The sequence below is a fragment of the Engystomops pustulosus genome, chromosome 9, assembly GCF_040894005.1.
Source record: "Engystomops pustulosus chromosome 9, aEngPut4.maternal, whole genome shotgun sequence".
NCBI lineage: Eukaryota > Metazoa > Chordata > Amphibia > Anura > Leptodactylidae > Engystomops > Engystomops pustulosus.
In genome coordinates, this window is record NC_092419.1 from 67,881,108 (window position 1) to 67,900,487 (window position 19,380).

A 19,380-nucleotide genomic window follows, 5' to 3' on the forward strand; every position below is an offset into this window, starting at 1 on the left:
GATGGTAAAAGAAGGTTCAAATTGAACAGCTGCTGTCAACGGCCATTCTAAGCTAAATGTGCCTGCTCTCGTCAGATCGCAGCAGCAATGCAGCTTAAGGCTTGGCAAGTACCAGCATGAGAGACTGGCTGGGAATCCCAAGTTCCGTTGACCTTTTTGAACCTGAAAATTGTGTTAGTTTCTCTATGAGATAGTAAAAGAAGGTTCAAATTGAACAGCTGCTGTCAACGGCCATTCTAAGCTGAATGTGCATGCTCTCATCAGATCGCAGCAGCAATGCAGCTTAAGGCTTGGCAAGTACCAGCATGGGAGACTGGCTGGGAATCCCAAGTTCCGTTGACCTTTTTGAACCTTAAAATTGTGTTAGTTTCTCTATGAGATAGTAAAAGAAGGTTCAAATTGAACAGCTGCTGTCAACGGCCATTCTAAGCTGAATGTGCCTGCTCTCGTCAGATCGCAGCAGCAATGCAGCTTAAGGCTTGGCAAGTACCAGCATGGGAGACTGGCTGGGAATCCCAAGTTCCGTTGACCTTTTTGAACCTGAAAATTGTGTTAGTTTCTCTATGAGATAGTAAAAGAAGGTTCAAATTGAACAGCTGCTGTCAACGGCCATTCTAAGCTGAATGTGCCTGCTCTAGTCACATCGCAGCAACAATGCAGCTTAAGGCTTGGCAAGTACCAGCATGGGAGACTGGCTGGGAATCCCAAGTTCTGTTGACCTTTTTGAACCTGAAAATTGTTAGTTTCTCTGTCAAAGATGGTAAAAGAAGGTTCAAATTGAACAGCTGCTGTCAACGGCCATTCTAAGCTGAATGTGCCTGCTCTCGTCAGATCGCAGCAGCAATGCAGCTTAAGGCTTGGCAAGTACCAGCATGGGAGACTGGCTGGGAATCCCAAGTTCCGTTGACCTTTTTGAACCTGAAAATTGTGTTAGTTTCTCTATGAGATAGTAAAAGAAGGTTCAAACTGAACAGCTGCTGTCAACGGCCATTCTAAGCTGAATGTGCCTGCTCTCGTCAGATCGCAGCAGCAATGCAGCTTTAGGCTTGGCAAGTAACAGCATGGGAGACTGGCTGGGAATCCCAAGTTCCGTTGACCTTTTTGAACCTGAAAATTGTGTTAGTTTCTCTATGAGATAGTAAAAGAAGGTTCAAATTGAACAGCTGCTGTCAACGGCCATTCTAAGCTGAATGTGCCTGCACTCGTCAGATCGCAGCAGCAATGCAGCTTAAGGCTTGGCAAGTACCAGCATGGGAGACTGGCTGGGAATCCCAAGTTCTGTTGACCTTTTTGAACCTGAAAATTGTGTTAGTTTCTCTATGAGATAGTAAAAGAAGGTTCAAATTGAACAGCTGCTGTCAACGGCCATTCTAAGCTGAATGTGCCTGCTCTCGTCAGATCGCAGCAGCAATGCAGCTTAAGGCTTGGCAAGTACCAGCATGGGAGACTGGCTGGGAATCCCAAGTTCCGTTGACCTTTTTGAACCTGAAAATTGTGTTAGTTTCTCTATGAGATAGTAAAAGAAGGTTCAAATTGAACAGCTGCTGTCAACGGCCATTCTAAGCTGAATGTGCGTGCTCTTGTCGGATCACAGCAGCGATGCGGCTTAAGGCTTGGCAAGTACCAGCATGGGAGACTGGCTGTGAATCCCAAGTTCCGTTGACCTTTTTGAACCTGAAAATTGTGTTCGTTTCTCTATGAGATAGTAAAAGAAGGTTCAAACTGAACAGCTGCTGTCAACGGCCATTCTAAGCTGAATGTGCCTGCTCTCGTCAGATCGCAGCATCAATGCAGCTTAAGGCTTGGCAAGTACCAGCATGGGAGACTGGCTGGGAATCCCAAGTTCCGTTGACCTTTTTGAACCTGAAAATTGTGTTAGTTTCTCTATGAGATAGTAAAAGAAGGTTCAAATTGAACAGCTGCTGTCAACGGCCCTTCTAAGCTGAATGTGCCTGCTCTCGTCAGATCGCAGCAGCAATGCAGCTTAAGGCTTGGCAAGTACCAGCATGGGAGACTGGCTGGGAATCCCAAGTTCCGTTGAGCTTTTTGAACCTGAAAATTGTGTTAGTTTCTCTATGAGATAGTAAAAGAAAGTAGAAATTAGGCAGCTGCTGTCAACGGCCATTCTAAGCTGAATGTGCCTGCTCTCGTCAGATCGCAGCAGCAATGCAGCTTAAGGCTTGGCAAGTACCAGCATGGGAGACTGGCTGGGAATCCCAAGTTCCGTTGACCTTTTTGAACCTGAAAATTGTTAGTTTCTCTGTCAAAGATGGTAAAAGAAGGTTCAAATTGAACAGCTGCTGTCAACGGCCATTCTAAGCTGAATGTGCCTGCTCTCGTTAGATCGCAGCAGCAATGCAGCTTAAGGCTTGGCAAGTACCAGCATGGGAGACTGGCTGGGAATCCCAAGTTCTGTTGACCTTTTTGAACCTGAAAATTGTGTTAGTTTTTCTATGAGATAGTAAAAGAAGGTTCAAATTGAACAGCTGCTGTCAACGGCCATTCTAAGCTGAATGTGCCTGCTCTCGTCAGATCGCAGCAGCTTAAGGCTTGGCAAGTACCAGCATGGGAGACTGGCTGGGAATCCCAAGTTCTGTTGACCTTTTTGAACCTGAAAATTGTGTTAGTTTTTCTATGAGATAGTAAAAGAAGGTTCAAACTGAACAGCTGCTGTCAACGGCCATTCTAAGCTGAATGTGCCTGCTCTCGTCAGATCGCAGCAGCTTAAGGCTTGGTAAGTACCAGCATGGGAGACTGGCTGGGAATCCCAAGTTCCGTTGACCTTTTTGAACCTGAAAATTGTGTTAGTTTCTCTATGAGATAGTAAAAGAAGGTTCAAATTGAACAGCTGCTGCTAACGGCCATTCTAAGCTGAATGTGCCTGCTCTCGTCAGTTCGCAGCAGCAATGCAGCTTAAAGCTTGGCAAGTACCAGCATGGGAGACTGGCTGGGAATCCTAAGTTCCGTTGACCTTTTTGAACCTGAAAATTGTGTTAGTTTCTCTATGAGATATTAAAAGAAGGTTCAAATTGAACAGCTGCTGTCAACGGCCATTCTAAGCTGAATGTGCCTGCTCTCGTCAGATCGCAGCAGCAATGCAGCTTAAGGCTTGGCAAGTACCAGCATGGGAAACTGGCTGGGAATCCCAAGTTCCGTTGACCTTTTTGAACCTGAAAATTGTTAGTTTCTCTGTCAAAGATGGTAAAAGAAGGTTCAAATTGAACAGCTGCTGTCAACGGCCATTCTAAGCTGAATGTGCCTGCTCTCGTCAGATCGCAGCAGCAATGCAGCTTAAGGCTTGGCAAGTACCAGCATGGGAGACTGGCTGGGAATCCCAAGTTCTGTTGACCTTTTTGAACCTGAAAATTGTGTTAGTTTTTCTATGAGATAGTAAAAGAAGGTTCAAATTGAACAGCTGCTGTCAACGGCAATTCTAAGCTGAATGTGCCTGCTCTCGTCAGATCGCAGCAGCAATGCAGCTTAAGGCTTGGCAAGTACCAGCATGGGAGACTGGCTGGGAATCCCAAGTTCCGTTGACCTTTTTGAACCTGAAAATTGTGTTAGTTTCTCTATGAGATAGTAAAAGAAGGTTCAAATTGAACAGCTGCTGTCAACGGCCATTCTAAGCTGAATGTGCCTGCTCTCGTCAGATCGCAGCAGCAATGCAGCTTAAGGCTTGGCAAGTACCAGCATGGGAGACTGGCTGGGAATCCCAAGTTCCGTTGACCTTTTTGAACCTGAAAATTGTGTTAGTTTCTCTATGAGATAGTAAAAGAAGGTTCAAACTGAACAGCTGCTGTCAACGGCCATTCTAAGCTGAATGTGCCTGCTCTCGTCAGATCGCAGCAGCAATGCAGCTTTAGGCTTGGCAAGTAACAGCATGGGAGACTGGCTGGGAATCCCAAGTTCCGTTGACCTTTTTGAACCTGAAAATTGTGTTAGTTTCTCTATGAGATAGTAAAAGAAGGTTCAAATTGAACAGCTGCTGTCAACGGCAATTCTAAGCTGAATGTGCCTGCTCTCGTCAGATCGCAGCAGCAATGCAGCTTAAGGCTTGGCAAGTACCAGCATGGGAGACTGGCTGGGAATCCCAAGTTCTGTTGACCTTTTTGAACCTGAAAATTGTGTTAGTTTCTCTATGAGATAGTAAAAGAAGGTTCAAATTGAACAGCTGCTGTCAGCGGCCATTCTAAGCTGAATGTGCCTGCTCTCGTCAGATCGCAGCAGCAATGCAGCTTAAGGCTTGGCAAGTACCAGCATGGGAGACTGGCTGGGAATCCCAAGTTCCGTTGACCTTTTTGAACCTGAAAATTGTGTTAGTTTCTCTATGAGATAGTAAAAGAAGGTTCAAATTGAACAGCTGCTGTCAACGGCCATTCTAAGCTGAATGTGCGTGCTCTTGTCGGATCACAGCAGCGATGCGGCTTAAGGCTTGGCAAGTACCAGCATGGGAGACTGGCTGTGAATCCCAAGTTCCGTTGACCTTTTTGAACCTGAAAATTGTGTTAGTTTCTCTATGAGATAGTAAAAGAAGGTTCAAACTGAACAGCTGCTGTCAACGGCCATTCTAAGCTGAATGTGCCTGCTCTCGTCAGATCGCAGCATCAATGCAGCTTAAGGCTTGGCAAGTACCAGCATGGGAGACTGGCTGGGAATCCCAAGTTCCGTTGACCTTTTTGAACCTGAAAATTGTGTTAGTTTCTCTATGAGATAGTAAAAGAAGGTTCAAATTGAACAGCTGCTGTCAACGGCCCTTCTAAGCTGAATGTGCCTGCTCTCGTCAGATCGCAGCAGCAATGCAGCTTAAGGCTTGGCAAGTACCAGCATGGGAGACTGGCTGGGAATCCCAAGTTCCGTTGAGCTTTTGGAACCTGAAAATTGTGTTAGTTTCTCTATGAGATAGTAAAAGAAAGTAGAAATTAGGCAGCTGCTGTCAACGGCCATTCTAAGCTGAATGTGCCTGCTCTCGTCAGATCGCAGCAGCAATGCAGCTTAAGGCTTGGCAAGTACAAGCATGGGAGACTGGCTGGGAATCCCAAGTTCCGTTGACCTTTTTGAACCTGAAAATTGTGTTAGTTTCTCTATGAGATAGTAAAAGAAGGTTCAAACTGAACAGCTGCTGTCAACGGCCATTCTAAGCTGAATGTGCCTGCTCTCGTCAGATCGCAGCATCAATGCAGCTTAAGGCTTGGCAAGTACCAGCATGGGAGACTGGCTGGGAATCCCAAGTTCCGTTGACCTTTTTGAACCTGAAAATTGTGTTAGTTTCTCTATGAGATAGTAAAAGAAAGTAGAAATTAGGCAGCTGCTGTCAACGGCCATTCTAAGCTGAATGTGCCTGCTCTCGTCAGATCGCACCAGCAATGCAGCTTAAGGCTTGGCAAGTACCAGCATGGGAGACTGGCTGGGAATCCCAAGTTCCGTTGACCTTTTTGAACCTGAAAATTGTTAGTTTCTCTGTCAAAGATGGTAAAAGAAGGTTCAAATTGAACAGCTGCTGTCAACGGCCATTCTAAGCTGAATGTGCCTGCTCTCGTCAGATCGCAGCAGCAATGCAGCTTAAGGCTTGGCAAGTACCAGCATGGGAGACTGGCTGGGAATCCCAAGTTCCGTTGACCTTTTTGAACCTGAAAATTGTGTTAGTTTCTCTATGAGATAGTAAAAGAAGGTTCAAACTGAACAGCTGCTGTCAACGGCCATTCTAAGCTGAATGTGCCTGCTCTCGTCAGATCGCAGCAGCAATGCAGCTTTAGGCTTGGCAAGTAACAGCATGGGAGACTGGCTGGGAATCCCAAGTTCCGTTGACCTTTTTGAACCTGAAAATTGTGTTAGTTTCTCTATGAGATAGTAAAAGAAGGTTCAAATTGAACAGCTGCTGTCAACGGCCATTCTAAGCTGAATGTGCCTGCTCTCGTCAGATCGCAGCAGCAATGCAGCTTAAGGCTTGGCAAGTACCAGCATGGGAGACTGGCTGGGAATCCCAAGTTCTGTTGACCTTTTTGAACCTGAAAATTGTGTTAGTTTCTCTATGAGATAGTAAAAGAAGGTTCAAATTGAACAGCTGCTGTCAACGGCCATTCTAAGCTGAATGTGCGTGCTCTTGTCGGATCACAGCAGCGATGCGGCTTAAGGCTTGGCAAGTACCAGCATGGGAGACTGGCTGTGAATCCCAAGTTCCGTTGACCTTTTTGAACCTGAAAATTGTGTTAGTTTCTCTATGAGATAGTAAAAGAAGGTTCAAACTGAACAGCTGCTGTCAACGGCCATTCTAAGCTGAAAGTGCCTGCTCTCGTCAGATCGCAGCATGAATGAAGCTTAAGGCTTGGCAAGTACCAGCATGGGAGACTGGCTGGGAATCCCAAGTTCCGTTGACCTTTTTGAACCTGAAAATTGTTAGTTTCTCTGTCAAAGATGGTAAAAGAAGGTTCAAATTGAACAGCTGCTGTCAACGGCCATTCTAAGCTGAATGTGCCTGCTCTCGTTAGATCGCAGCAGCAATGCAGCTTAAGGCTTGGCAAGTACCAGCATGGGAGACTGGCTGGGAATCCCAAGTTCTGTTGACCTTTTTGAACCTGAAAATTGTGTTAGTTTTTCTATGAGATAGTAAAAGAAGGTTCAAATTGAACAGCTGCTGTCAACGGCCATTCTAAGCTGAATGTGCCTGCTCTCGTCAGATCGCAGCAGCTTAAGGCTTGGCAAGTACCAGCATGGGAGACTGGCTGGGAATCCCAAGTTCCGTTGACCTTTTTGAACCTGAAAATTGTGTTAGTTTCTCTATGAGATAGTAAAAGAAGGTTCAAATTGAACAGCTGCTGCTAACGGCCATTCTAAGCTGAATGTGCCTGCTCTCGTCAGTTCGCAGCAGCAATGCAGCTTAAGGCTTGGCAAGTACCAGCATGGGAGACTGGCTGGGAATCCTAAGTTCCGTTGACCTTTTTGAACCTGAAAATTGTGTTAGTTTCTCTATGAGATATTAAAAGAAGGTTCAAATTGAAGAGCTGCTGTCAACGGCTATTCTAAGCTGAATGTGCCTGCTCTCGTCAGATCGCAGCAGCAATGCAGCTTAAGGCTTGGCAAGTACCAGCATGGGAGACTGGCTGGGAATCCCAAGTTCCGTTGACCTTTTTGAACCTGAAAATTGTGTTAGTTTCTCTATGAGATAGTAAAAGAAGGTTCAAATTGAACAGCTGCTGTCAACGGCCATTCTAAGCTGAATGTGCCTGCTCTCGTCAGATCGCAGCAGCAATGCAGCTTAAGGCTTGGCAAGTACCAGCATGGGAGACTGGCTGGGAATCCCAAGTTCTGTTGACCTTTTTGAACCTGAAAATTGTGTTAGTTTCTCTATGAGATAGTAAAAGAAGGTTCAAATTGAACAGCTGCTGTCAACGGCCATTCTAAGCTGAATGTGCCTGCTCTCGTCAGATCGCAGCAGCAATGCAGCTTAAGGCTTGGCAAGTACCAGCATGGGAGACTGGCTGGGAATCCCAAGTTCCGTTGACCTTTTTGAACCTGAAAATTGTGTTAGTTTCTCTATGAGATAGTAAAAGAAGGTTCAAATTGAACAGCTGCTGTCAACGGCCATTCTAAGCTGAATGTGCCTGCTCTCGTCAGATCGCAGCAGCAATGCAGCTTAAGGCTTGGCAAGTACCAGCATGGGAGACTGGCTGGGAATCCCAAGTTCCGTTGACCTTTTTGAACCTGAAAATTGTGTTAGTTTCTCTATGAGATAGTAAAAGAAGGTTCAAACTGAACAGCTGCTGTCAACGGCCATTCTAAGCTGAATGTGCCTGCTCTCGTCAGATCGCAGCAGCAATGCAGCTTTAGGCTTGACAAGTAACAGCATGGGAGACTGGCTGGGAATCCCAAGTTCCGTTGACCTTTTTGAACCTGAAAATTGTGTTAGTTTCTCTATGAGATAGTAAAAGAAGGTTCAAATTGAACAGCTGCTGTCAACGGCAATTCTAAGCTGAATGTGCCTGCTCTCGTCAGATCGCAGCAGCAATGCAGCTTAAGGCTTGGCAAGTACCAGCATGGGAAACTGGCTGGGAATCCAAAGTTCCGTTGACCTTTTTGAACCTGAAAATTGTGTTAGTTTCTCTATGAGATAGTAAAAGAAGGTTCAAATTGAACAGCTGCTGTCAACGGCCATTCTAAGCTGAATGTGCGTGCTCTTGTCGGATCAAAGCAGCGATGCGGCTTAAGGCTTGGCAAGTACCAGCATGGGAGACTGGCTGTGAATCCCAAGTTCCGTTGACCTTTTTGAACCTGAAAATTGTGTTAGTTTCTCTATGAGATAGTAAAAGAAGGTTCAAACTGAACAGCTGCTGTCAACGGCCATTCTAAGCTGAATGTGCCTGTTCTCGTCAGATCGCAGCATCAATGCAGCTTAAGGCTTGGCAAGTACCAGCATGGGAGACTGGCTGGGAATCCCAAGTTCCCTTGACCTTTTTGAACCTGAAAATTGTGTTAGTTTCTCTATGAGATAGTAAAAGAAGGTTCAAATTGAACAGCTTCTGTCAACGGCCATTCTAAGCTGAATGTGCCTGCTCTCGTCAGATCGCAGCAGCAATGCAGCTTAAGGCTTGGCAAGTACCAGCATGGGAGACTGGCTGGGAATCCCAAGTTCCGTTGACCTTTTTGAACCTGAAAATTGTGTTAGTTTCTCTATGAGATAGTAAAAGAAAGTAGAAATTAGGCAGCTGCTGTCAACGGCCATTCTAAGCTGAATGTGCCTGCTCTCGTCAGATCGCAGCAGCAATGCAGCTTAAGGCTTGGCAAGTACCAGCATGGGAGACTGGCTGGGAATCCCAAGTTCCGTTGACCTTTTTGAACCTGAAAATTGTTAGTTTCTCTGTCAAAGATGGTAAAAGAAGGTTCAAATTGAACAGCTGCTGTCAACGGCCATTCTAAGCTGAATGTGCCTGCTCTCGTCAGATCGCAGCAGCAATGCAGCTTAAGGCTTGGCAAGTACCAGCATGGGAGACTGGCTGGGAATCCCAAGTTCTGTTGACCTTTTTGAACCTGAAAATTGTGTTAGTTTTTCTATGAGATAGTAAAAGAAGGTTCAAATTGAACAGCTGCTGTCAACGCCCATTCTAAGCTAAATGTGCCTGCTCTCGTCAGATCGCAGCAGCAATGCAGCTTAAGGCTTGGCAAGTACCAGCATGGGAGACTGGCTGGGAATCCCAAGTTCTGTTGACCTTTTTGAACCTGAAAATTGTGTTAGTTTCTCTATGAGATAGTAAAAGAAGGTTCAAATTGAACAGCTGCTGTCAACGGCCATTCTAAGCTGAATGTGCCTGCTCTCGTCAGATCGCAGCAGCATTGCAGCTTAAGGCTTGGCAAGTACCAGCATGGGAGACTGGCTGGGAATCCCAAGTTCTGTTGACCTTTTTGAACCTGAAAATTGTGTTAGTTTCTCTATGAGATAGTAAAAGAAGGTTCAAATTGAACAGCTGCTGTCAACGGCCATTCTAAGCTGAATGTGCCTGCTCTCGTCAGATCGCAGCAGCAATGCAGCTTAAGGCTTGGCAAGTACCAGCATGGGAGACTGGCTGGGAATCCCAAGTTCTGTTGACCTTTTTGAACCTGAAAATTGTGTTAGTTTCTCTATGAGATAGTAAAAGAAGGTTCAAATTGAACAGCTGCTGTCAACGGCCATTCTAAGCTGAATGTGCCTGCTCTAGTCACATCGCAGCAGCTTAAGGCTTGGCAAGTACCAGCATGGGAGACTGGCTGGGAATCCCTAGTTCCGTTGACCTTTTTGAACCTGAAAATTGTGTTAGTTTCTCTATGAGATAGTAAAAGAAGGTTCAAATTGAACAGCTGCTGTCAACGGCCATTCTAAGCTGAATGTGCCTGCTCTCGTCAGATCGCAGCAGCAATGCAGCTTAAGGCTTGGCAAGTACCAGCATGGGAGACTGGCTGGGAATCCCAAGTTCTGTTGACCTTTTTGAACCTGAAAATTGTGTTAGTTTCTCTATGAGATAGTAAAAGAAGGTTCAAATTGAACAGCTGCTGTCAACGGCCATTCTAAGCTGAATGTGCCTGCTCTCGTCAGATCGCAGCAGCAATGCAGCTTAAGGCTTGGCAAGTAACAGCATGGGAGACTGGCTGGGAATCCCAAGTTCCGTTGACCTTTTTGAACCTGAAAATTGTTAGTTTCTCTGTCAAAGATGGTAAAAGAAGGTTCAAATTGAACAGCTGCTGTCAACGGCCATTCTAAGCTGAATGTGCCTGCTCTCGTCAGATCGCAGCAGCAATGCAGCTTAAGGCTTGGCAAGTACCAGCATGGGAGACTGGCTGGGAATCCCAAGTTCTGTTGACCTTTTTGAACCTGAAAATTGTGTTAGTTTCTCTATGAGATAGTAAAAGAAGGTTCAAATTGAACAGCTGCTGTCAACGGCCATTCTAAGCTGAATGTGCCTGCTCTCGTCAGATCGCAGCAGCAATGCAGCTTAAGGCTTGGCAAGTACCAGCATGGGAGACTGGCTGGGAATCCCAAGTTCCGTTGACCTTTTTGAACCTGAAAATTGTGTTAGTTTCTCTATGAGATAGTAAAAGAAGGTTCAAATTGAACAGCTGCTGTCAACGGCCATTCTAAGCTGAATGTGCCTGCTCTCGTCAGATCGCAGCAGCAATGCAGCTTAAGGCTTGGCAAGTACCAGCTTGGGAGACTGGCTGGGAATCCCAAGTTCCGTTGACCTTTTTGAACCTGAAAATTGTTAGTTTCTCTGTCAAAGATGGTAAAAGAAGGTTCAAATTGAACAGCTGCTGTCAACGGCCATTCTAAGCTGAATGTGCCTGCTCTCGTCAGATCGCAGCAGCAATGCAGCTTAAGGCTTGGCAAGTACCAGCATGGGAGACTGGCTGGGAATCCCAAGTTCTGTTGACCTTTTTGAACCTGAAAATTGTGTTAGTTTCTCTATGAGATAGTAAAAGAAGGTTCAAATTGAACAGCTGCTGTCAACGGCCATTCTAAGCTGAATGTGCCTGCTCTCGTCAGATCGCAGCAGCAATGCAGCTTAAGGCTTGGCAAGTACCAGCATGGGAGACTGGCTGGGAATCCCAAGTTCCGTTGACCTTTTTGAACCTGAAAATTGTGTTAGTTTCTCTATGAGATAGTAAAAGAAGGTTCAAATTGAACAGCTGCTGTCAACGGCCATTCTAAGCTGAATGTGCCTGCTCTCGTCAGATCGCAGCAGCAATGCAGCTTAAGGCTTGGCAAGTACCAGCTTGGGAGACTGGCTGGGAATCCCAAGTTCTGTTGACCTTTTTGAACCTGAAAATTGTGTTAATTTCTCTATGAGATAGTAAAAGAAGGTTCAAATTGAACAGCTGCTGTCAACGGCCATTCTAAGCTGAATGTGCCTGCTCTCGTCAGATCGCAGCAGCAATGCAGCTTAAGGCTTGGCAAGTACCAGCATGGGAGACTGGCTGGGAATCCCAAGTTCCGTTGACCTTTTTGAACCTGAAAATTGTGTTAGTTTCTCTATGAGATAGTAAAAGAAGGTTCAAACTGAACAGCTGCTGTCAACGGCCATTCTAAGCTGAATGTGCCTGCTCTCGTCAGATCGCAGCAGCAATGCAGCTTTAGGCTTGGCAAGTAACAGCATGGGAGACTGGCTGGGAATCCCAAGTTCCGTTGACCTTTTTGAACCTGAAAATTGTGTTAGTTTCTCTATGAGATAGTAAAAGAAGGTTCAAATTGAACAGCTGCTGTCAACGGCAATTCTAAGCTGAATGTGCCTGCTCTCGTCAGATCGCAGCAGCAATGCAGCTTAAGGCTTGGCAAGTACCAGCATGGGAGACTGGCTGGGAATCCCAAGTTCTGTTGACCTTTTTGAACCTGAAAATTGTGTTAGTTTCTCTATGAGATAGTAAAAGAAGGTTCAAATTGAACAGCTGCTGTCAACGGCCATTCTAAGCTGAATGTGCCTGCTCTCGTCAGATTGCAGCAGCAATGCAGCTTAAGGCTTGGCAAGTACCAGCATGGGAGACTGGCTGGGAATCCCAAGTTCCGTTGACCTTTTTGAACCTGAAAATTGTGTTAGTTTCTCTATGAGATAGTAAAAGAAGGTTCAAATTGAACAGCTGCTGTCAACGGCCATTCTAAGCTAAATGTGTGTGCTCTTGTCGGATCACAGCAGCGATGCGGCTTAAGGCTTGGCAAGTACCAGCATGGGAGACTGGCTGTGAATCCCAAGTTCCGTTGACCTTTTTGAACCTGAAAATTGTGTTAGTTTCTCTATGAGATAGTAAAAGAAGGTTCAAATTGAACAGCTGCTGTCAACGGCCATTCTAAGCTGAATGTGCCTGCTCTCGTCAGATCGCAGCAGCAATGCAGCTTAAGGCTTGGCAAGTACCAGCATGGGAGACTGGCTGGGAATCCCAAGTTCTGTTGACCTTTTTGAACCTGAAAATTGTGTTAGTTTCTCTATGAGATAGTAAAAGAAGGTTCAAATTGAACAGCTGCTGTCAACGGCCATTCTAAGCTGAATGTGCCTGCTCTCGTCAGATCGCAGCAGCAATGCAGCTTAAGGCTTGGCAAGTACCAGCATGGGAGACTGGCTGGGAATCCCAAGTTCTGTTGACCTTTTTGAACCTGAAAATTGTGTTAGTTTCTCTATGAGATAGTAAAAGAAGGTTCAAATTGAACAGCTGCTGTCAACGGCCATTCTAAGCTGAATGTGCCTGCTCTCGTCAGATCGCAGCAGCAATGCAGCTTAAGGCTTGGCAAGTACCAGCATGGGAGACTGGCTGGGAATCCCAAGTTCCGTTGACCTTTTTGAACCTGAAAATTGTGTTAGTTTCTCTATGAGATAGTAAAAGAAGGTTCAAATTGAACAGCTGCTGTCAACGGCCATTCTAAGCTGAATGTGCCTGCTCTCGTCAGATCACAGCAGCAATGCAGCTTAAGGCTTGGCAAGTACCAGCATGGGAGACTGGCTGGGAATCCCAAGTTCCGTTGACCTTTTTGAACCTGAAAATTGTGTTAGTTTCTCTATGAGATAGTAAAAGAAGGTTCAAACTGAACAGCTGCTGTCAACGACCATTCTAAGCTGAATGTGCCTGCTCTCGTCAGATCGCAGCAGCAATGCAGCTTTAGGCTTGGCAAGTAACAGCATGGGAGACTGGCTGGGAATCCCAAGTTCCGTTGACCTTTTTGAACCTGAAAATTGTGTTAGTTTCTCTATGAGATAGTAAAAGAAGGTTCAAATTGAACAGCTGCTGTCAACGGCCATTCTAAGCTGAATGTGCCTGCTCTCGTCAGATCGCAGCAGCAATGCAGCTTAAGTCTTGGCAAGTACCAGCATGGGAGACTGGCTGGGAATCCCAAGTTCTGTTGACCTTTTTGAACCTGAAAATTGTGTTAGTTTCTCTATGAGATAGTAAAAGAAGGTTCAAATTGAACAGCTGCTGTCAACGGCCATTCTAAGCTGAATGTGCCTGCTCTCGTCAGATCGCAGCAGAAATGCAGCTTAAGGCTTGGCAAGTACCAGCATGGGAGACTGGCTGGGAATCCCAAGTTCCGTTGACCTTTTTGAACCTGAAAATTGTGTTAGTTTCTCTATGAGATAGTAAAAGAAGGTTCAAATTGAACAGCTGCTGTCAACGGCCATTCTAAGCTGAATGTGCGTGCTCTTGTCGGATCACAGCAGCGATGCGGCTTAAGGCTTGGCAAGTACCAGCATGGGAGACTGGCTGTGAATCCCAAGTTCCGTTGACCTTTTTGAACCTGAAAATTGTGTTAGTTTCTCTATGAGATAGTAAAAGAAGGTTCAAACTGAACAGCTGCTGTCAACGGCCATTCTAAGCTGAATGTGCCTGCTCTCGTCAGATCGCAGCATCAATGCAGCTTAAGGCTTGGCAAGTACCAGCATGGGAGACTGGCTGGGAATCCCAAGTTCCATTGAGCTTTTTGAACCTGAAAATTGTGTTAGTTTCTCTATGAGATAGTAAAAGAAAGTAGAAATTAGGCAGCTGCTGTCAACGGCCATTCTAAGCTGAATGTGCCTGCTCTCGTCAGATCGCAGCATCAATGCAGCTTAAGGCTTGGCAAGTACCAGCATGGGAGACTGGCTGGGAATCCCAAGTTCCATTGAGCTTTTTGAACCTGAAAATTGTGTTAGTTTCTCTATGAGATAGTAAAAGAAAGTAGAAATTAGGCAGCTGCTGTCAACGGCCATTCTAAGCTGAATGTGCCTGCTCTCGTCAGATCGCAGCAGCAATGCAGCTTAAGGCTTGGCAAGTACAAGCATGGGAGACTGGCTGGGAATCCCAAGTTCCGTTGACCTTTTTGAACCTGAAAATTGTGTTAGTTTCTCTATGAGATAGTAAAAGAAGGTTCAAACTGAACAGCTGCTGTCAACGGCCATTCTAAGCTGAATGTGCCTGCTCTCGTCAGATCGCAGCATCAATGCAGCTTAAGGCTTGGCAAGTACCAGCATGGGAGACTGGCTGGGAATCCCAAGTTCCGTTGACCTTTTTGAACCTGAAAATTGTGTTAGTTTCTCTATGAGATAGTAAAAGAAAGTAGAAATTAGGCAGCTGCTGTCAACGGCCATTCTAAGCTGAATGTGCCTGCTCTCGTCAGATCGCAGCAGCAATGCAGCTTAAGGCTTGGCAAGTACCAGCATGGGAGACTGGCTGGGAATCCCAAGTTCCGTTGACCTTTTTGAACCTGAAAATTGTTAGTTTCTCTGTCAAAGATGGTAAAAGAAGGTTCAAATTGAACAGCTGCTGTCAACGGCCATTCTAAGCTGAATGTGCCTGCTCTCGTCAGATCGCAGCAGCAATGCAGCTTAAGGCTTGGCAAGTACCAGCATGGGAGACTGGCTGGGAATCCCAAGTTCCGTTGACCTTTTTGAACCTGAAAATTGTGTTAGTTTCTCTATGAGATAGTAAAAGAAGGTTCAAACTGAACAGCTGCTGTCAACGGCCATTCTAAGCTGAATGTGCCTGCTCTCGTCAGATCGCAGCAGCAATGCAGCTTTAGGCTTGGCAAGTAACAGCATGGGAGACTGGCTGGGAATCCCAAGTTCCGTTGACCTTTTTGAACCTGAAAATTGTGTTAGTTTCTCTATGAGATAGTAAAAGAAGGTTCAAATTGAACAGCTGCTGTCAACGGCCATTCTAAGCTGAATGTGCCTGCTCTCGTCAGATCGCAGCAGCAATGCAGCTTAAGGCTTGGCAAGTACCAGCATGGGAGACTGGCTGGGAATCCCAAGTTCTGTTGACCTTTTTGAACCTGAAAATTGTGTTAGTTTCTCTATGAGATAGTAAAAGAAGGTTCAAATTGAACAGCTGCTGTCAACGGCTATTCTAAGCTGAATGTGCGTGCTCTTGTCGGATCACAGCAGCGATGCGGCTTAAGGCTTGGCAAGTACCAGCATGGGAGACTGGCTGTGAATCCCAAGTTCCGTTGACCTTTTTGAACCTGAAAATTGTGTTAGTTTCTCTATGAGATAGTAAAAGAAGGTTCAAACTGAACAGCTGCTGTCAACGGCCATTCTAAGCTGAAAGTGCCTGCTCTCGTCAGATCGCAGCATGAATGAAGCTTAAGGCTTGGCAAGTACCAGCATGGGAGACTGGCTGGGAATCCCAAGTTCCGTTGACCTTTTTGAACCTGAAAATTGTTAGTTTCTCTGTCAAAGATGGTAAAAGAAGGTTCAAATTGAACAGCTGCTGTCAACGGCCATTCTAAGCTGAATGTGCCTGCTCTCGTTAGATCGCAGCAGCAATGCAGCTTAAGGCTTGGCAAGTACCAGCATGGGAGACTGGCTGGGAATCCCAAGTTCTGTTGACCTTTTTGAACCTGAAAATTGTGTTAGTTTTTCTATGAGATAGTAAAAGAAGGTTCAAATTGAACAGCTGCTGTCAACGGCCATTCTAAGCTGAATGTGCCTGCTCTCGTCAGATCGCAGCAGCTTAAGGCTTGGCAAGTACCAGCATGGGAGACTGGCTGGGAATCCCAAGTTCCGTTGACCTTTTTGAACCTGAAAATTGTGTTAGTTTCTCTATGAGATAGTAAAAGAAGGTTCAAATTGAACAGCTGCTGCTAACGGCCATTCTAAGCTGAATGTGCCTGCTCTCGTCAGTTCGCAGCAGCAATGCAGCTTAAGGCTTGGCAAGTACCAGCATGGGAGACTGGCTGGGAATCCTAAGTTCCGTTGACCTTTTTGAACCTGAAAATTGTGTTAGTTTCTCTATGAGATATTAAAAGAAGGTTCAAATTGAAGAGCTGCTGTCAACGGCTATTCTAAGCTGAATGTGCCTGCTCTCGTCAGATCGCAGCAGCAATGCAGCTTAAGGCTTGGCAAGTACCAGCATGGGAAACTGGCTGGGAATCCAAAGTTCCGTTGACCTTTTTGAACCTGAAAATTGTGTTAGTTTCTCTATGAGATAGTAAAAGAAGGTTCAAATTGAACAGCTGCTGTCAACGGCCATTCTAAGCTGAATGTGCGTGCTCTTGTCGGATCAAAGCAGCGATGCGGCTTAAGGCTTGGCAAGTACCAGCATGGGAGACTGGCTGTGAATCCCAAGTTCCGTTGACCTTTTTGAACCTGAAAATTGTGTTAGTTTCTCTATGAGATAGTAAAAGAAGGTTCAAACTGAACAGCTGCTGTCAACGGCCATTCTAAGCTGAATGTGCCTGTTCTCGTCAGATCGCAGCATCAATGCAGCTTAAGGCTTGGCAAGTACCAGCATGGGAGACTGGCTGGGAATCCCAAGTTCCGTTGACCTTTTTGAACCTGAAAATTGTGTTAGTTTCTCTATGAGATAGTAAAAGAAGGTTCAAATTGAACAGCTTCTGTCAACGGCCATTCTAAGCTGAATGTGCCTGCTCTCGTCAGATCGCAGCAGCAATGCAGCTTAAGGCTTGGCAAGTACCAGCATGGGAGACTGGCTGGGAATCCCAAGTTCCGTTGACCTTTTTGAACCTGAAAATTGTGTTAGTTTCTCTATGAGATAGTAAAAGAAAGTAGAAATTAGGCAGCTGCTGTCAACGGCCATTCTAAGCTGAATGTGCCTGCTCTCGTCAGATCGCAGCAGCAATGCAGCTTAAGGCTTGGCAAGTACCAGCATGGGAGACTGGCTGGGAATCCCAAGTTCCGTTGACCTTTTTGAACCTGAAAATTGTTAGTTTCTCTGTCAAAGATGGTAAAAGAAGGTTCAAATTGAACAGCTGCTGTCAACGGCCATTCTAAGCTGAATGTGCCTGCTCTCGTCAGATCGCAGCAGCAATGCAGCTTAAGGCTTGGCAAGTACCAGCATGGGAGACTGGCTGGGAATCCCAAGTTCTGTTGACCTTTTTGAACCTGAAAATTGTGTTAGTTTTTCTATGAGATAGTAAAAGAAGGTTCAAATTGAACAGCTGCTGTCAACGCCCATTCTAAGCTGAATGTGCCTGCTCTCGTCAGATCGCAGCAGCAATGCAGCTTAAGGCTTGGCAAGTACCAGCATGGGAGACTGGCTGGGAATCCCAAGTTCTGTTGACCTTTTTGAACCTGAAAATTGTGTTAGTTTCTCTATGAGATAGTAAAAGAAGGTTCAAATTGAACAGCTGCTGTCAACGGCCATTCTAAGCTGAATGTGCCTGCTCTCGTCAGATCGCAGCAGCATTGCAGCTTAAGGCTTGGCAAGTACCAGCATGGGAGACTGGCTGGGAATCCCAAGTTCTGTTGACCTTTTTGAACCTGAAAATTGTGTTAGTTTCTCTATGAGATAGTAAAAGAAGGTTCAAATTGAACAGCTGCTGTCAACGGCCATTCTAAGCTGAATGTGCCTGCTCTCGTCAGATCGCAGCAGCAATGCAGCTTAAGGCTTGGCAAGTACCAGCATGGGAGACTGGCTGGGAATCCCAAGTTCTGTTGACCTTTTTGAACCTGAAAATTGTGTTAGTTTCTCTATGAGATAGTAAAAGAAGGTTCAAATTGAACAGCTGCTGTCAACGGCCATTCTAAGCTGAATGTGCCTGCTCTAGTCACATCGCAGCAGCTTAAGGCTTGGCAAGTACCAGCATGGGAGACTGGCTGGGAATCCCTAGTTCCGTTGACCTTTTTGAACCTGAAAATTGTGTTAGTTTCTCTATGAGATAGTAAAAGAAGGTTCAAATTGAACAGCTGCTGTCAACGGCCATTCTAAGCTGAATGTGCCTGCTCTCGTCAGATCGCAGCAGCAATGCAGCTTAAGGCTTGGCAAGTACCAGCATGGGAGACTGGCTGGGAATCCCAAGTTCTGTTGACCTTTTTGAACCTGAAAATTGTGTTAGTTTCTCTATGAGATAGTAAAAGAAGGTTCAAATTGAACAGCTGCTGTCAACGGCCATTCTAAGCTGAATGTGCCTGCTCTCGTCAGATCGCAGCAGCAATGCAGCTTAAGGCTTGGCAAGTAACAGCATGGGAGACTGGCTGGGAATCCCAAGTTCCGTTGACCTTTTTGAACCTGAAAATTGTTAGTTTCTCTGTCAAAGATGGTAAAAGAAGGTTCAAATTGAACAGCTGCTGTCAACGGCCATTCTAAGCTGAATGTGCCTGCTCTCGTCAGATCGCAGCAGCAATGCAGCTTAAGGCTTGGCAAGTACCAGCATGGGAGACTGGCTGGGAATCCCAAGTTCTGTTGACCTTTTTGAACCTGAAAATTGTGTTAGTTTCTCTATGAGATAGTAAAAGAAGGTTCAAATTGAACAGCTGCTGTCAACGGCCATTCTAAGCTGAATGTGCCTGCTCTCGTCAGATCGCAGCAGCAATGCAGCTTAAGGCTTGGCAAGTACCAGCATGGGAGACTGGCTGGGAATCCCAAGTTCCGTTGACCTTTTTGAACCTGAAAATTGTGTTAGTTTCTCTATGAGATAGTAAAAGAAGGTTCAAATTGAACAGCTGCTGTCAACGGCCATTCTAAGCTGAATGTGCCTGCTCTCGTCAGATCGCAGCAGCAATGCAGCTTAAGGCTTGGCAAGTACCAGCATGGGAGACTGGCTGGGAATCCCAAGTTCCGTTGACCTTTTTGAACCTGAAAATTGTGTTAGTTTCTCTATGAGATAGTAAAAGAAGGTTCAAATTGAACAGCTGCTGTCAACGGCCATTCTAAGCTGAATGTGCCTGCTCTCGTCAGATCGCAGCAGCAATGCAGCTTAAGGCTTGGCAAGTACCAGCTTGGGAGACTGGCTGGGAATCCCAAGTTCTGTTGACCTTTTTGAACCTGAAAATTGTGTTAATTTCTCTATGAGATAGTAAAAGAAGGTTCAAATTGAACAGCTGCTGTCAACGGCCATTCTAAGCTGAATGTGCCTGCTCTCGTCAGATCGCAGCAGCTTAAGGCTTGGCAAGTACCAGCATGGGAGACTGGCTGGGAATCCCAAGTTCCGTTGACCTTTTT

The 19,380-nt window shown here is 45.7% G+C and overlaps 80 pseudogenes; all 80 read left to right on the forward strand.

Moving 5' to 3' along the window:
• Nucleotides 1-34: 34 nt before the first annotated feature.
• Nucleotides 35-153, forward strand: LOC140098224 (5S ribosomal RNA; annotated as a pseudogene).
• Nucleotides 154-223: 70 nt separating this feature from the next.
• LOC140085978 (5S ribosomal RNA) lies at nt 224-342 on the forward strand (annotated as a pseudogene).
• A 70-nt stretch (nt 343-412) lies between these two features.
• Nucleotides 413-531, forward strand: LOC140100459 (5S ribosomal RNA; annotated as a pseudogene).
• Nucleotides 532-790: 259 nt separating this feature from the next.
• LOC140100460 (5S ribosomal RNA) lies at nt 791-909 on the forward strand (annotated as a pseudogene).
• A 70-nt stretch (nt 910-979) lies between these two features.
• LOC140090733 (5S ribosomal RNA) lies at nt 980-1,098 on the forward strand (annotated as a pseudogene).
• A 70-nt stretch (nt 1,099-1,168) lies between these two features.
• On the forward strand, nt 1,169-1,287 carry LOC140087553 (5S ribosomal RNA; annotated as a pseudogene).
• Nucleotides 1,288-1,357: 70 nt separating this feature from the next.
• Nucleotides 1,358-1,476, forward strand: LOC140100461 (5S ribosomal RNA; annotated as a pseudogene).
• Nucleotides 1,477-1,735: 259 nt separating this feature from the next.
• On the forward strand, nt 1,736-1,854 carry LOC140084347 (5S ribosomal RNA; annotated as a pseudogene).
• A 70-nt stretch (nt 1,855-1,924) lies between these two features.
• On the forward strand, nt 1,925-2,043 carry LOC140096025 (5S ribosomal RNA; annotated as a pseudogene).
• Nucleotides 2,044-2,113: 70 nt separating this feature from the next.
• LOC140100462 (5S ribosomal RNA) lies at nt 2,114-2,232 on the forward strand (annotated as a pseudogene).
• A 70-nt stretch (nt 2,233-2,302) lies between these two features.
• Nucleotides 2,303-2,421, forward strand: LOC140083072 (5S ribosomal RNA; annotated as a pseudogene).
• A 621-nt stretch (nt 2,422-3,042) lies between these two features.
• Nucleotides 3,043-3,161, forward strand: LOC140083268 (5S ribosomal RNA; annotated as a pseudogene).
• Nucleotides 3,162-3,231: 70 nt separating this feature from the next.
• Nucleotides 3,232-3,350, forward strand: LOC140080736 (5S ribosomal RNA; annotated as a pseudogene).
• Nucleotides 3,351-3,420: 70 nt separating this feature from the next.
• On the forward strand, nt 3,421-3,539 carry LOC140083970 (5S ribosomal RNA; annotated as a pseudogene).
• A 70-nt stretch (nt 3,540-3,609) lies between these two features.
• On the forward strand, nt 3,610-3,728 carry LOC140100465 (5S ribosomal RNA; annotated as a pseudogene).
• A 70-nt stretch (nt 3,729-3,798) lies between these two features.
• On the forward strand, nt 3,799-3,917 carry LOC140090735 (5S ribosomal RNA; annotated as a pseudogene).
• A 70-nt stretch (nt 3,918-3,987) lies between these two features.
• LOC140085518 (5S ribosomal RNA) lies at nt 3,988-4,106 on the forward strand (annotated as a pseudogene).
• A 70-nt stretch (nt 4,107-4,176) lies between these two features.
• On the forward strand, nt 4,177-4,295 carry LOC140083226 (5S ribosomal RNA; annotated as a pseudogene).
• Nucleotides 4,296-4,554: 259 nt separating this feature from the next.
• Nucleotides 4,555-4,673, forward strand: LOC140084348 (5S ribosomal RNA; annotated as a pseudogene).
• Nucleotides 4,674-4,743: 70 nt separating this feature from the next.
• LOC140096026 (5S ribosomal RNA) lies at nt 4,744-4,862 on the forward strand (annotated as a pseudogene).
• Nucleotides 4,863-4,932: 70 nt separating this feature from the next.
• On the forward strand, nt 4,933-5,051 carry LOC140086220 (5S ribosomal RNA; annotated as a pseudogene).
• A 70-nt stretch (nt 5,052-5,121) lies between these two features.
• On the forward strand, nt 5,122-5,240 carry LOC140084349 (5S ribosomal RNA; annotated as a pseudogene).
• Nucleotides 5,241-5,310: 70 nt separating this feature from the next.
• On the forward strand, nt 5,311-5,429 carry LOC140092044 (5S ribosomal RNA; annotated as a pseudogene).
• A 70-nt stretch (nt 5,430-5,499) lies between these two features.
• On the forward strand, nt 5,500-5,618 carry LOC140100466 (5S ribosomal RNA; annotated as a pseudogene).
• A 70-nt stretch (nt 5,619-5,688) lies between these two features.
• LOC140090736 (5S ribosomal RNA) lies at nt 5,689-5,807 on the forward strand (annotated as a pseudogene).
• A 70-nt stretch (nt 5,808-5,877) lies between these two features.
• Nucleotides 5,878-5,996, forward strand: LOC140080737 (5S ribosomal RNA; annotated as a pseudogene).
• Nucleotides 5,997-6,255: 259 nt separating this feature from the next.
• LOC140097397 (5S ribosomal RNA) lies at nt 6,256-6,374 on the forward strand (annotated as a pseudogene).
• A 70-nt stretch (nt 6,375-6,444) lies between these two features.
• On the forward strand, nt 6,445-6,563 carry LOC140083073 (5S ribosomal RNA; annotated as a pseudogene).
• A 440-nt stretch (nt 6,564-7,003) lies between these two features.
• LOC140083047 (5S ribosomal RNA) lies at nt 7,004-7,122 on the forward strand (annotated as a pseudogene).
• A 70-nt stretch (nt 7,123-7,192) lies between these two features.
• Nucleotides 7,193-7,311, forward strand: LOC140080738 (5S ribosomal RNA; annotated as a pseudogene).
• A 70-nt stretch (nt 7,312-7,381) lies between these two features.
• LOC140100467 (5S ribosomal RNA) lies at nt 7,382-7,500 on the forward strand (annotated as a pseudogene).
• Nucleotides 7,501-7,570: 70 nt separating this feature from the next.
• LOC140100468 (5S ribosomal RNA) lies at nt 7,571-7,689 on the forward strand (annotated as a pseudogene).
• Nucleotides 7,690-7,759: 70 nt separating this feature from the next.
• LOC140092641 (5S ribosomal RNA) lies at nt 7,760-7,878 on the forward strand (annotated as a pseudogene).
• A 70-nt stretch (nt 7,879-7,948) lies between these two features.
• Nucleotides 7,949-8,067, forward strand: LOC140098553 (5S ribosomal RNA; annotated as a pseudogene).
• A 448-nt stretch (nt 8,068-8,515) lies between these two features.
• On the forward strand, nt 8,516-8,634 carry LOC140100469 (5S ribosomal RNA; annotated as a pseudogene).
• A 70-nt stretch (nt 8,635-8,704) lies between these two features.
• Nucleotides 8,705-8,823, forward strand: LOC140100470 (5S ribosomal RNA; annotated as a pseudogene).
• A 70-nt stretch (nt 8,824-8,893) lies between these two features.
• Nucleotides 8,894-9,012, forward strand: LOC140080740 (5S ribosomal RNA; annotated as a pseudogene).
• A 259-nt stretch (nt 9,013-9,271) lies between these two features.
• LOC140093252 (5S ribosomal RNA) lies at nt 9,272-9,390 on the forward strand (annotated as a pseudogene).
• Nucleotides 9,391-9,460: 70 nt separating this feature from the next.
• LOC140080741 (5S ribosomal RNA) lies at nt 9,461-9,579 on the forward strand (annotated as a pseudogene).
• Nucleotides 9,580-9,830: 251 nt separating this feature from the next.
• LOC140080742 (5S ribosomal RNA) lies at nt 9,831-9,949 on the forward strand (annotated as a pseudogene).
• A 70-nt stretch (nt 9,950-10,019) lies between these two features.
• On the forward strand, nt 10,020-10,138 carry LOC140091467 (5S ribosomal RNA; annotated as a pseudogene).
• A 70-nt stretch (nt 10,139-10,208) lies between these two features.
• Nucleotides 10,209-10,327, forward strand: LOC140080743 (5S ribosomal RNA; annotated as a pseudogene).
• Nucleotides 10,328-10,397: 70 nt separating this feature from the next.
• LOC140100471 (5S ribosomal RNA) lies at nt 10,398-10,516 on the forward strand (annotated as a pseudogene).
• A 70-nt stretch (nt 10,517-10,586) lies between these two features.
• Nucleotides 10,587-10,705, forward strand: LOC140082923 (5S ribosomal RNA; annotated as a pseudogene).
• Nucleotides 10,706-10,775: 70 nt separating this feature from the next.
• LOC140080744 (5S ribosomal RNA) lies at nt 10,776-10,894 on the forward strand (annotated as a pseudogene).
• A 70-nt stretch (nt 10,895-10,964) lies between these two features.
• On the forward strand, nt 10,965-11,083 carry LOC140100472 (5S ribosomal RNA; annotated as a pseudogene).
• A 70-nt stretch (nt 11,084-11,153) lies between these two features.
• On the forward strand, nt 11,154-11,272 carry LOC140084084 (5S ribosomal RNA; annotated as a pseudogene).
• A 70-nt stretch (nt 11,273-11,342) lies between these two features.
• LOC140100473 (5S ribosomal RNA) lies at nt 11,343-11,461 on the forward strand (annotated as a pseudogene).
• Nucleotides 11,462-11,531: 70 nt separating this feature from the next.
• LOC140090737 (5S ribosomal RNA) lies at nt 11,532-11,650 on the forward strand (annotated as a pseudogene).
• Nucleotides 11,651-11,720: 70 nt separating this feature from the next.
• LOC140085519 (5S ribosomal RNA) lies at nt 11,721-11,839 on the forward strand (annotated as a pseudogene).
• Nucleotides 11,840-11,909: 70 nt separating this feature from the next.
• LOC140086925 (5S ribosomal RNA) lies at nt 11,910-12,028 on the forward strand (annotated as a pseudogene).
• Nucleotides 12,029-12,287: 259 nt separating this feature from the next.
• Nucleotides 12,288-12,406, forward strand: LOC140080746 (5S ribosomal RNA; annotated as a pseudogene).
• A 70-nt stretch (nt 12,407-12,476) lies between these two features.
• Nucleotides 12,477-12,595, forward strand: LOC140080747 (5S ribosomal RNA; annotated as a pseudogene).
• A 70-nt stretch (nt 12,596-12,665) lies between these two features.
• Nucleotides 12,666-12,784, forward strand: LOC140100475 (5S ribosomal RNA; annotated as a pseudogene).
• A 70-nt stretch (nt 12,785-12,854) lies between these two features.
• On the forward strand, nt 12,855-12,973 carry LOC140087995 (5S ribosomal RNA; annotated as a pseudogene).
• Nucleotides 12,974-13,043: 70 nt separating this feature from the next.
• On the forward strand, nt 13,044-13,162 carry LOC140097510 (5S ribosomal RNA; annotated as a pseudogene).
• A 70-nt stretch (nt 13,163-13,232) lies between these two features.
• On the forward strand, nt 13,233-13,351 carry LOC140090330 (5S ribosomal RNA; annotated as a pseudogene).
• A 70-nt stretch (nt 13,352-13,421) lies between these two features.
• On the forward strand, nt 13,422-13,540 carry LOC140083552 (5S ribosomal RNA; annotated as a pseudogene).
• A 637-nt stretch (nt 13,541-14,177) lies between these two features.
• Nucleotides 14,178-14,296, forward strand: LOC140086221 (5S ribosomal RNA; annotated as a pseudogene).
• A 70-nt stretch (nt 14,297-14,366) lies between these two features.
• Nucleotides 14,367-14,485, forward strand: LOC140084350 (5S ribosomal RNA; annotated as a pseudogene).
• A 70-nt stretch (nt 14,486-14,555) lies between these two features.
• LOC140100477 (5S ribosomal RNA) lies at nt 14,556-14,674 on the forward strand (annotated as a pseudogene).
• Nucleotides 14,675-14,744: 70 nt separating this feature from the next.
• Nucleotides 14,745-14,863, forward strand: LOC140100478 (5S ribosomal RNA; annotated as a pseudogene).
• Nucleotides 14,864-14,933: 70 nt separating this feature from the next.
• Nucleotides 14,934-15,052, forward strand: LOC140090738 (5S ribosomal RNA; annotated as a pseudogene).
• A 70-nt stretch (nt 15,053-15,122) lies between these two features.
• LOC140080748 (5S ribosomal RNA) lies at nt 15,123-15,241 on the forward strand (annotated as a pseudogene).
• A 259-nt stretch (nt 15,242-15,500) lies between these two features.
• LOC140097398 (5S ribosomal RNA) lies at nt 15,501-15,619 on the forward strand (annotated as a pseudogene).
• A 70-nt stretch (nt 15,620-15,689) lies between these two features.
• Nucleotides 15,690-15,808, forward strand: LOC140083074 (5S ribosomal RNA; annotated as a pseudogene).
• A 440-nt stretch (nt 15,809-16,248) lies between these two features.
• On the forward strand, nt 16,249-16,367 carry LOC140098035 (5S ribosomal RNA; annotated as a pseudogene).
• A 259-nt stretch (nt 16,368-16,626) lies between these two features.
• Nucleotides 16,627-16,745, forward strand: LOC140089162 (5S ribosomal RNA; annotated as a pseudogene).
• A 70-nt stretch (nt 16,746-16,815) lies between these two features.
• LOC140100479 (5S ribosomal RNA) lies at nt 16,816-16,934 on the forward strand (annotated as a pseudogene).
• A 70-nt stretch (nt 16,935-17,004) lies between these two features.
• LOC140100480 (5S ribosomal RNA) lies at nt 17,005-17,123 on the forward strand (annotated as a pseudogene).
• Nucleotides 17,124-17,193: 70 nt separating this feature from the next.
• LOC140080749 (5S ribosomal RNA) lies at nt 17,194-17,312 on the forward strand (annotated as a pseudogene).
• A 70-nt stretch (nt 17,313-17,382) lies between these two features.
• Nucleotides 17,383-17,501, forward strand: LOC140093191 (5S ribosomal RNA; annotated as a pseudogene).
• Nucleotides 17,502-17,571: 70 nt separating this feature from the next.
• Nucleotides 17,572-17,690, forward strand: LOC140093253 (5S ribosomal RNA; annotated as a pseudogene).
• A 70-nt stretch (nt 17,691-17,760) lies between these two features.
• LOC140080751 (5S ribosomal RNA) lies at nt 17,761-17,879 on the forward strand (annotated as a pseudogene).
• A 251-nt stretch (nt 17,880-18,130) lies between these two features.
• On the forward strand, nt 18,131-18,249 carry LOC140080752 (5S ribosomal RNA; annotated as a pseudogene).
• A 70-nt stretch (nt 18,250-18,319) lies between these two features.
• LOC140091468 (5S ribosomal RNA) lies at nt 18,320-18,438 on the forward strand (annotated as a pseudogene).
• A 70-nt stretch (nt 18,439-18,508) lies between these two features.
• LOC140080753 (5S ribosomal RNA) lies at nt 18,509-18,627 on the forward strand (annotated as a pseudogene).
• Nucleotides 18,628-18,697: 70 nt separating this feature from the next.
• On the forward strand, nt 18,698-18,816 carry LOC140100481 (5S ribosomal RNA; annotated as a pseudogene).
• Nucleotides 18,817-18,886: 70 nt separating this feature from the next.
• On the forward strand, nt 18,887-19,005 carry LOC140100483 (5S ribosomal RNA; annotated as a pseudogene).
• A 70-nt stretch (nt 19,006-19,075) lies between these two features.
• Nucleotides 19,076-19,194, forward strand: LOC140084086 (5S ribosomal RNA; annotated as a pseudogene).
• The last annotated feature ends 186 nt before the right edge of the window (nt 19,195-19,380 follow it).